The following is a 9060-nucleotide window of genomic DNA, read 5'->3' on the forward strand; positions in this document are numbered from 1 at the left end:
AAACTTCTCATTTTGATACTTTTTCCAGAAATATTAAATATACCAACATTACATCACAGTTCAGATTTATTCACTCATTCACTTATTTATTTGATCCTACATGTCAAGTATCATTAGACAAATCAGACAAAAATTCATGCTATAGTACTGACACTTTTGTAGAAGAGACAAACAATAAACAGCAAAATTATCAACAATAATTAAATTAAAAGTTCTTATCTCAAGAAAAAGGGTTTTATAACTATGTATGACAGATATTAATTTGATTATTGGGGTGATCACTTAGCAATATATCAAATATCAATTATGTGTACACCTGAAATTAATTATACCTCAGTAAAATCTTTAATAATAACTAAATTATACAATTTGTTAGAAGTCCCTAGTGTTACAGAAGAAAAATAGAACAGTATAAGCAATGATGGATATCAGAGAGCAAATTGCAATTTTAACTAGTGCAGTCAGGATTTTATTGGCCTTCACTACATTATAAACCACCTCTAAACGCAGTGAATTTTATAAAACAAACAACTTAAAAGTTGAAATTCAAGCCAAAAAAATCACTAGAAATGGAATACAGAACTGAATTTAAGGGTAAAACTATATTATCCTAAACTGAAAAATGTATCACTCACAAAAATGAAGAATTTAAAAACAAAAACAAAATTTAAATGTTGACAACTAATTTTATATATCTGCATCATTTAAGAAAAAAATACTCATGTCTTAAAATCATGTTTATTGAGATAAAAGTTAAATACATAAAATGCACTCATATCAGTCATATTTTTCAGTAGTTTTAATCAATTTGTACATCCATGTAACCATAATACATTCAAGATCTAGAACATTTACATCACCCAGAAAGTTTCCCTTATGGCTCATTCTCTCACACCTAAAACCTAGGGAACAAATGACCTGTTTCCCTTAATTTATATGAAATTTGTCTTAAAAAGAGTTTCAAACAAGCAATGTGATGATTCAGTCTTTGAATGATATGGAATTATTCAGTGTTGGGTGTATGACTTTTTATCTGAAACCTTGAGATGCATCCACATTTTAGGTGTATTTAGTAGCTTGTTACTTTTACTGATGAATAGTACAATTGACCCTTAAACAATTCAAAGGTAAGGGGCAGCTCAAGAATTCAGAAATATACCTATAACTTTACAGTCAGCCCTCAGCCCTACCTCTCCATCATGAACGATTCAACTATTTGTAGTACTGTATTACATATTTACTGAGAAAAAAAATCACTCATAATTGGACCTGTGCAGTTTAACTTGTGTTGTTCAAAGTTCTACTCAATTTTATTCCATCTTAAGACTACCTCACAATTTAATTAGTCACCTGCTCGTGGACATTTGGATTGTTTCCAGCTTTTATCTACTTTATGCAGATCTCATATAAACGACTTCACATATGTCTTTGTGTAAACACATATTTTCACTTACCTTGGATAAATACCTAGAAATGTAATTTTAGACACTCCAACTACTAATGTAAAATTAATTCATTTCTTATGCAGACACATTTCAGAAGGCAAAAATTGGGATCCTCATATTACGGGGTGCATAAAGTAAAAACACACACAAATAATTAGGTAATTACTCATTATCAACTGGTATGAGTCTTTCTGACCCTTCAAATCTATGACTACATAGGAGATAAAAAAGTTAAATCTAGTTAAATCTTGGTAAAAAGATGAATTTTTTATAAAGACAAATGCCGTCGTTTCTTAAAAGAAATGTGATTATATTCTAATTTCAGGAAAACTTTTAATGGTTCCATGGAATATAGTGAAATTCATCAATTAATATTCTGAGAGTGATAATAAGAAGATGAAAATCTGAATAGACATATGGAAAATGTGGACCCTGTGGATAAATCTTTGACACAAACACCTAGAGTGGTAATAGGTTTAAGTTATGCTTTTGAATAAAACTTATATGTACTTTTAATGCATAATACAAATAAATGTTCATGTTTTTAATGCCCGGTATCTGCTGACACTGAGTCTATAAGAGTTTGTTTTTTATCTTTTTAACAAATGTCATAGAATTCAATAACCTCAGATATGCAGATGACACCACCCTTATGGCAGAAAGTGAAGAGGAGCTAAAAAGCCTCTTGATGAAAGTGAAAGAAGACAGCGAAAAAGATGGCTTAAAGCTCAACATTCAGAAAACGAAGATCATGGCATCTGGTCCCATCACTTCATGGGAAATAGATGGGAAACAATAGACACAGTGTCAGACTTTATTTTGGGGGGCTCCAAAATCACTGCAGATGGTGATTGCAGCCATGAAATTAAAAGACGCTTACTCCTTGGAAGAAAAGTATGACCAACCTAGATAGTATATTCAAAAGCAGAGACATTACTTTGCCGACTAAGGTCTGTCTAGTCAAGGCTATGGTTTTTCCTGTGGTCATGTATGGATGTGAAAGTTGGACTGTGAAGAAGGCTGAGCGCTGAAGAATTGATGCTTTTGAACTGTGGTGTTGGAGAAGACTCTTGAGAGTCCCTTGGACTTCAAGGAGATCCAACCAGTCCATTCTGAAGATCAGCCCTGGGATTTCTTTGGAAGGAATGATGCTAAAGCTGAAACTCCAGTACTTTGGCCACCTCATGCGAAGAGTTGACTCATTGGAAAAGACTCTGATGCTGGGACGGATTGGGGTCAGGAGAAGGGGATGACAGAGGATGGGATGGCTGGATGGCATCACGGACTTGATGGACATGAGTCTGAGTGAACTCCGGGAGTTGGTGATGGACAGGGAGGCCTGGCGTGCTGGGAATAATGGGTTCGAAGAGTCAGACACGACTGAGCGACTGAACTGAACTGAACTGAATCTGTTTTTTTACAACTGACCTCACATGTATTTAGGTTTCAATCTTTTGTACTTAGACATGTAAATTTAGTGAATTAATAATTTGACAAATTTAACTGGCCCTTATTTTATTTTTCTGTTATCTGTATGACTGAATACCAATAAAATACTAGTTGTTGTCTTATAGTGAATGAGAAGAAGTTTAATATAACCAGAAAACAATTTTCATTTCTTTTTCAAAGCACCCTTCATCCAAAAAATTCAAGAACTTTTGAAATTCAACAATAAGGAAACAGACAACTTATTACCAAATGGATCAAAGACATTAACAGATAGTTCACTGAAGAAGATGAACAGATATCAAATAAGAAGATAGCTCAGTAGTAAAGGATCTGCCTGCCAATGCATGGGATGAAGGTTCGAACCTTGAGTCAGGAAGATCCCCTGTAGAAACAAATGGCAACCCACTCCAGTATTCTTGCCTGGAGAATCCCATGGATAGAGAAGCATGGCAGGCTATAGTCTACGGGGTCACAAAAGAGTTGGACATGACTTAGCAACTAAATAATGACATGAAAAGATGCTCCCTATGTTACCAGAAAATGCAAATTAAAACAATGAGATACTACTACACAGCTATTCAGTTCAGTTCAGTCACTCAGTCATGTCTGACTCTTCGCAACCTCATGAATCACAGCATGCCAGGCCTCCCTGTCCATCACCAACTCCCGGAGTTCACTCAAACTCATGTCCATTGAGTCAATGATGCCATCCAGCCATCTCATCCTCTGTCATCCCCTTCTCCTCTGCCCCCAGTCCCTCCCAGCATCAGAGTCATTTCCAATGAGTCAACTCTGCATGAGGTGGCCAAAGTATTGGAGTTTCAGCTTTAGCATCATTCCTTCCAATGAACACCCAGGGATGATCTCCTTTAGGATGGACTGGTTGGATCTCCTTGCAGTCCAAGGGACTCTCAAGAGTCTTCTCCAACATCACAGTTCAAAAGCATCAATTCTTTGGTGCTCAGCTTTCTTCACAGTCCAACTCTCACATCCATACATGACCACTGGAAAAACCATGGCCTTGACTAGACAGACCTCTGTTGGCAAAGTAATGTCTCTGCTTTTGAATATGCTATCTAGGTTGGTCATAACTTTCCTTTCAAGAAGTAAGCGTCTTTTAATTTCATGACTGCAGTCATCATCTTCAGTGATTTTGGAGCCCCCCAAAATAAAGTCTGACATTGTTTACACTGTTTCCCCACCTATTTCCCATGAAGTAAAGGGGCCAGATGCCATGATCTTCATTTTCTGAATGTTGAGCTTTAAGCCAACTTTTTCACTCTCCTCTTTCACTTTCATTTAGAGGTTTTTTAGTTCCTCTTCACTTTCCGCCATAAAGGTGTCCTCTGCATATCTGTGGTTATTTATATTTCTCCTGGCAATCTTGATTCCAGCTTGTGCTTCATCCAGCCTGGCATTTCTCATGATGTACTCAACATATAAGTTAAATAAGAAGGGTGACAAAATACAGCCTTGACCTACTCCTTTCCCTATTTGGAAATGTTTATCCACAGAAAACCCATACACAGATATTTATAGCAGCTTTATTCATAATTAGCAAAATCTGGAAGCAATCAAGATGGTTTTCAGTGGATGAATAGATAATCATTGTTATAATTAATGTAATGCTTTTTGGTGCTAAAAATAAATAAGCTGTTGAGACATGGAAATACATAGAGGAAACTTAAATGCATGTTACTAAGTGAGAGAAGACAATCTGAAAAGGCTACATACTGTGCTGTGCCAAGAACACAGTCATTCTGAAAAAGGTAAAACTATGGCACAGTAGAAACATTGGTAGTTCCAGGAATTAGAGCTGAGGGAAGGATGAGCAAGTGGAATACAGAGGTTATTAAGAGAAGTAAAACTACCCTATTTAATGCTATAATGGTCCACCATGTCATTTTATGGCCCACCATATCATTATTACACATGATTATAAATTTACCAAAATCCATAGAATGTACAACACCAATATTGAATCCTAAAGTAAACTATGGATGATAAAGCTGAATAATGTAGATTCAAAACTTACAAAAATATAGCACTCTGGTAGGAGATTTTGATAACAGTGGAGGCTATGTGTATACGAGAGCTGAGAGTATATGAGAAATCTCTATACCTCTCTCTCGATTTTCTGCGAACCTAAAATGTCTCTAAAAACAGGCCTACTTTAAAAAATCTTTCAAATGAGAAATTTTACTTTAAAAATAATCAATGTATAAACTGTATTGCACCAAGATAATATGATATAAACAATTTTGCACATGGTGCTGTACAAATTAGCTCTGGAAAAGCAAGACACATATTAAACATTCTTTTATTTGATCTATTTCAACTCCTGAAGGAATCCTAACACTTGAACAGTTACAAACTATAGTTTCATCAAATAAGCCATTCAGATAAAGTAGGAGCATGAAAGTTTTTTGAAAGTGTTAGCTGCTCAGTCGTGTCTGACTCTTCGCAACTCATGGACTGTAGCCCTCCAAGCTCCTCTGTCCATAGGACTTTCCAGGCGAGAATACTGGAGTGGATTTGCCATTTCCTTCTCCAGGGGATCTTTCTGAGCCAGGGTTTGAACCCAGGTCTCTTGCATTGCAGGCAGAATCTTTACCATCTGAGTCACCAGGGAAGCTCAAAGTAAGAGCATACTTGAAATAGTTTTTATGAGGACTCTGTCTAGTCATGGGGAAATTGCCTTGGTAAGTTTTTCTTACAGCTTGTCCATTCAATGTCTAAATGCAAAAGGATTTTATGGGGAAATGTTAATTTTTTAAAAAGCAATTTCATAATATATGATGTAACTTTGTCACAGTCCAAATGAAAAAATGTTAGCAAGTGCCCAATTTTTAAATTCAACACTTTCTTCTGATTAAATTCCTAGTCTAATTATTATTCCCAGTCTTCATGATACAAATTTCTTCCATTTTTATTCATCATTCATAATTTACAAATAGAAGAACCTAGATATTTAACAAATAGTCCAATGATATAAGAAAATGTACAAACTTTATAATACAAACATGAATTCTATAAAATTGTGAATCAAAGTTGTTAAAAATAATGATATTATGAATATACTACTAAACTAAGGCAATTATGTGAGGACAAATAAAATATTTTTCTAGACATTAATGTGTTCTCAATTTCTCAGCCGTGTCTGACTCCTTGTAGTGCCATGGACTGTAGCCCGCTAGGCTCCACTGCCCAGGAATTTTCTGTCAAAAAATGAGAATTGAATTACTGACATAGAAAAATGTGTTAAAATAATTATATTGAGTGAAAAAAAGTCAAAGATTAAAGCATTCAGGAAGACCATAGTAGATATAGAGAACAAAAACTTTCCAAAATATAAACAAGTATCCCTGTAATTGAAGCCCAAAAATTGGATAAAATGAGTTGAAATATAATTTTTAAAATGTTCTTGAAATATTTTGAAAAGGCCCATGTGTTCCAGGTAAAAGGAATATAGAACAATGTATACTAAGGCCTTTATTAATTTTTCAATTTTAATAATAAAGAAATTATTTTTAGTCATCTAGAAATAACAAAAAACATATCATCTACAATTAGTTGGAAAAAATTGCATCAACATTTAAAGTAACATTAAAAATACTAATTGGAAAAGATACATACATTCCAGTGTTCATACAGCATCATCTATAATGGCCAAGATATGGAAGCAACCTAAATGTCTGTCAACAGATGAATAAATAAATGTGGTGTATATATACACAATGGCACATTGCTTAGCCATAAAAAAGAATGACATTTTGTCATTGCAACATAGATTGCTTGGAGATTATTATGCTTAGTGATATAAGTCAGAGAAACATAAACACTGTGTTATCAAATTTATATGAAATTTTATAAATACAACAAATAAGAGAATATAACAAAAAAGAAATGTTCACAGATGTAGAGAACAAAGTAGCAGTTAACAGTAGAGAAAGGAAGGGGGAACTGCAAAAGAGCAATGGGTATTAAGAGGTACAAATGACTCTGAATAAAGTAAATGAGGTATCGGATACATTATAGAGCAAAGAAAATATATCTAATATTTCATAATAGCTATAAATGGGGTATAATCTTTAAAACTTGTGAATCACTATGTTGTACATCTGAAACTTATATAATATCACAAACAACTATATACCTCAGGCCTTCCCTGGAGGCTCAGATGGTAAAGAGTCTGTCTGCAATGCCGGAGACCAGGTTTTGATCCCTGGTTAGGAAGATCCCTTGGAGAAGGAAATGGCAACCCACTCCAGTATTCTTGCCTGGAAAATTCCATGGTTGCAGGAGCCGGTGGACTACAGTCCATAGGGTCTCAAAGAGTTGGACAACATTGAGCAACTAACATATACTGCAAAAAAGCAAGTAATAGGAGAATTTAAAAGAAAAGGTAGAAATTTAAAAAAAAAAAAAGCATCAGAGCAAAATATAGAAATATTGACAAAATTATCAAGGAAGGAAGTTGAACTGAGAATATTATACACACTGAAGTTTTGTTCATTTTTTTTAAAATATAAATTTATTTATTTTAATTGGAGGTTAATTACTTTACAATATTGTATTGGTTTTGTCATACATCAACATGAATCCGCCACAGGTATACATGTGTTCCCCATCCTGAACCCCCCTCCCACCTCCCTCCCCGTACCATCCCTGTGGGTTGTCTCACTTTTTTAAAGGCAGTGGACAGGCATTATAATGTGTGAGAATAAAGATAAAAGCACTTGAGTTCCTTTAAAATGCTAACCGATTATTAAATCACACACACAGAAAATACAACATACAGCTTCAATATTTTCTTATAACTAACACAGTGTCAGACTCCATTTCAGTTCCAATCCTCAATAATCTATTCCCTAGTTTATGGAAGCCAGTGGAGATTTATCTAAATTTCCACAGACCAAAACTGCAGAGTTCTAAGTGAAAGCAAGTCACTTTGCTGAAATTTGTCACATGGAATAAAAAGAAAACATACATTCAAATAGAGCATGATGAAGACGCAGAGACTGTAGCCCCAGTATCTGCAGCTGTGAAAAAAAATCAAACTGAAAGAGTGGACAATGAAGTAGCCAGGATGCAACAGTTTCAAAACACGAATAAAAAGTCAGAGAAGTGAATGAAACTAAGCTTAAAAACTTGGAATTTAAGCATTAGGGTTTGTTACTGTTTTTCCCTATCATGCCACAGCGTTTGGCTAAATAATTGTTTTTTTAGCTCACTTGGCAACTTTATAGATCCCTCTGACTAAAAGTTTACATTTTGTCAGTGTGCCACGTTTTATACATTGAGGAATATGTATGAAAAAATCAGGCGACTGATTTATGCTACAAAGCTAACTTTGATTAGCATTTATGTATTAGTATTCATATATATGTACTATATACATTATATACACTACATAATACTTATGTATAAAATATATATTATATAGATATATCATGTCAAAAAAGTTCAGAGAAAAGTTTAATGTATTGAATATTTTGTTTTTCGGAAAGTTTTCCAGAAGAAACAAATCATTAGTGAGGAAGACAATACAGACTGTGTTGATTGTCACTAATAAAGCGTAAACAAAGAAAATGTTGGGGCTGGGGTAGTCACTTCTAACTTAGAAACAAAACAATAAAAAATAGTGGAAGTTGTTTTCCAGGGGACCTAAGATGAAAGGTAATATTTCATATAGGTGGTAATATGAGGAAGGGGAATAATCATAAAAGAGAAAGTTATAAACACATCAATACTAAAAGGTCAAAAATACCAACACTAAACTAAAAAAAATACATCAATAAAGACACTCATATAATGTGGCTTCTTGAAGGAAAAAACAAAAGGCAATTTTATGAGAGCTGGCAAATATGAATTTTAGGGAAAAAATCTCTCAAAGAATCTATGACTCTGATGTTAGCATAGTGATGCTAAAGAACTTTTGATTAAAAAAAAAAGTTGTAGAGTAAAAGTGTTAATAATTGAAGTTGTCTTACTAATTGGAATTTATAAGTGAAACTTTCAATCTCTAGTAAACCAATTTTTAAAATTTGAGGTCAAAATTAATTTAGCAGTTAATTTTACAAAATATGTGTATGATTTAGTATTTGAAAGTTGTACGAGGCATGAAATAAATATATGCTGGTTGCTGTTAATTTAATTAAACCCA

The sequence above is a fragment of the Oryx dammah genome, unplaced genomic scaffold (assembly GCF_014754425.2).
Source record: "Oryx dammah isolate SB20612 unplaced genomic scaffold, SCBI_Odam_1.1 HiC_scaffold_2, whole genome shotgun sequence".
Taxonomy (NCBI): Eukaryota; Metazoa; Chordata; class Mammalia; order Artiodactyla; family Bovidae; genus Oryx; species Oryx dammah.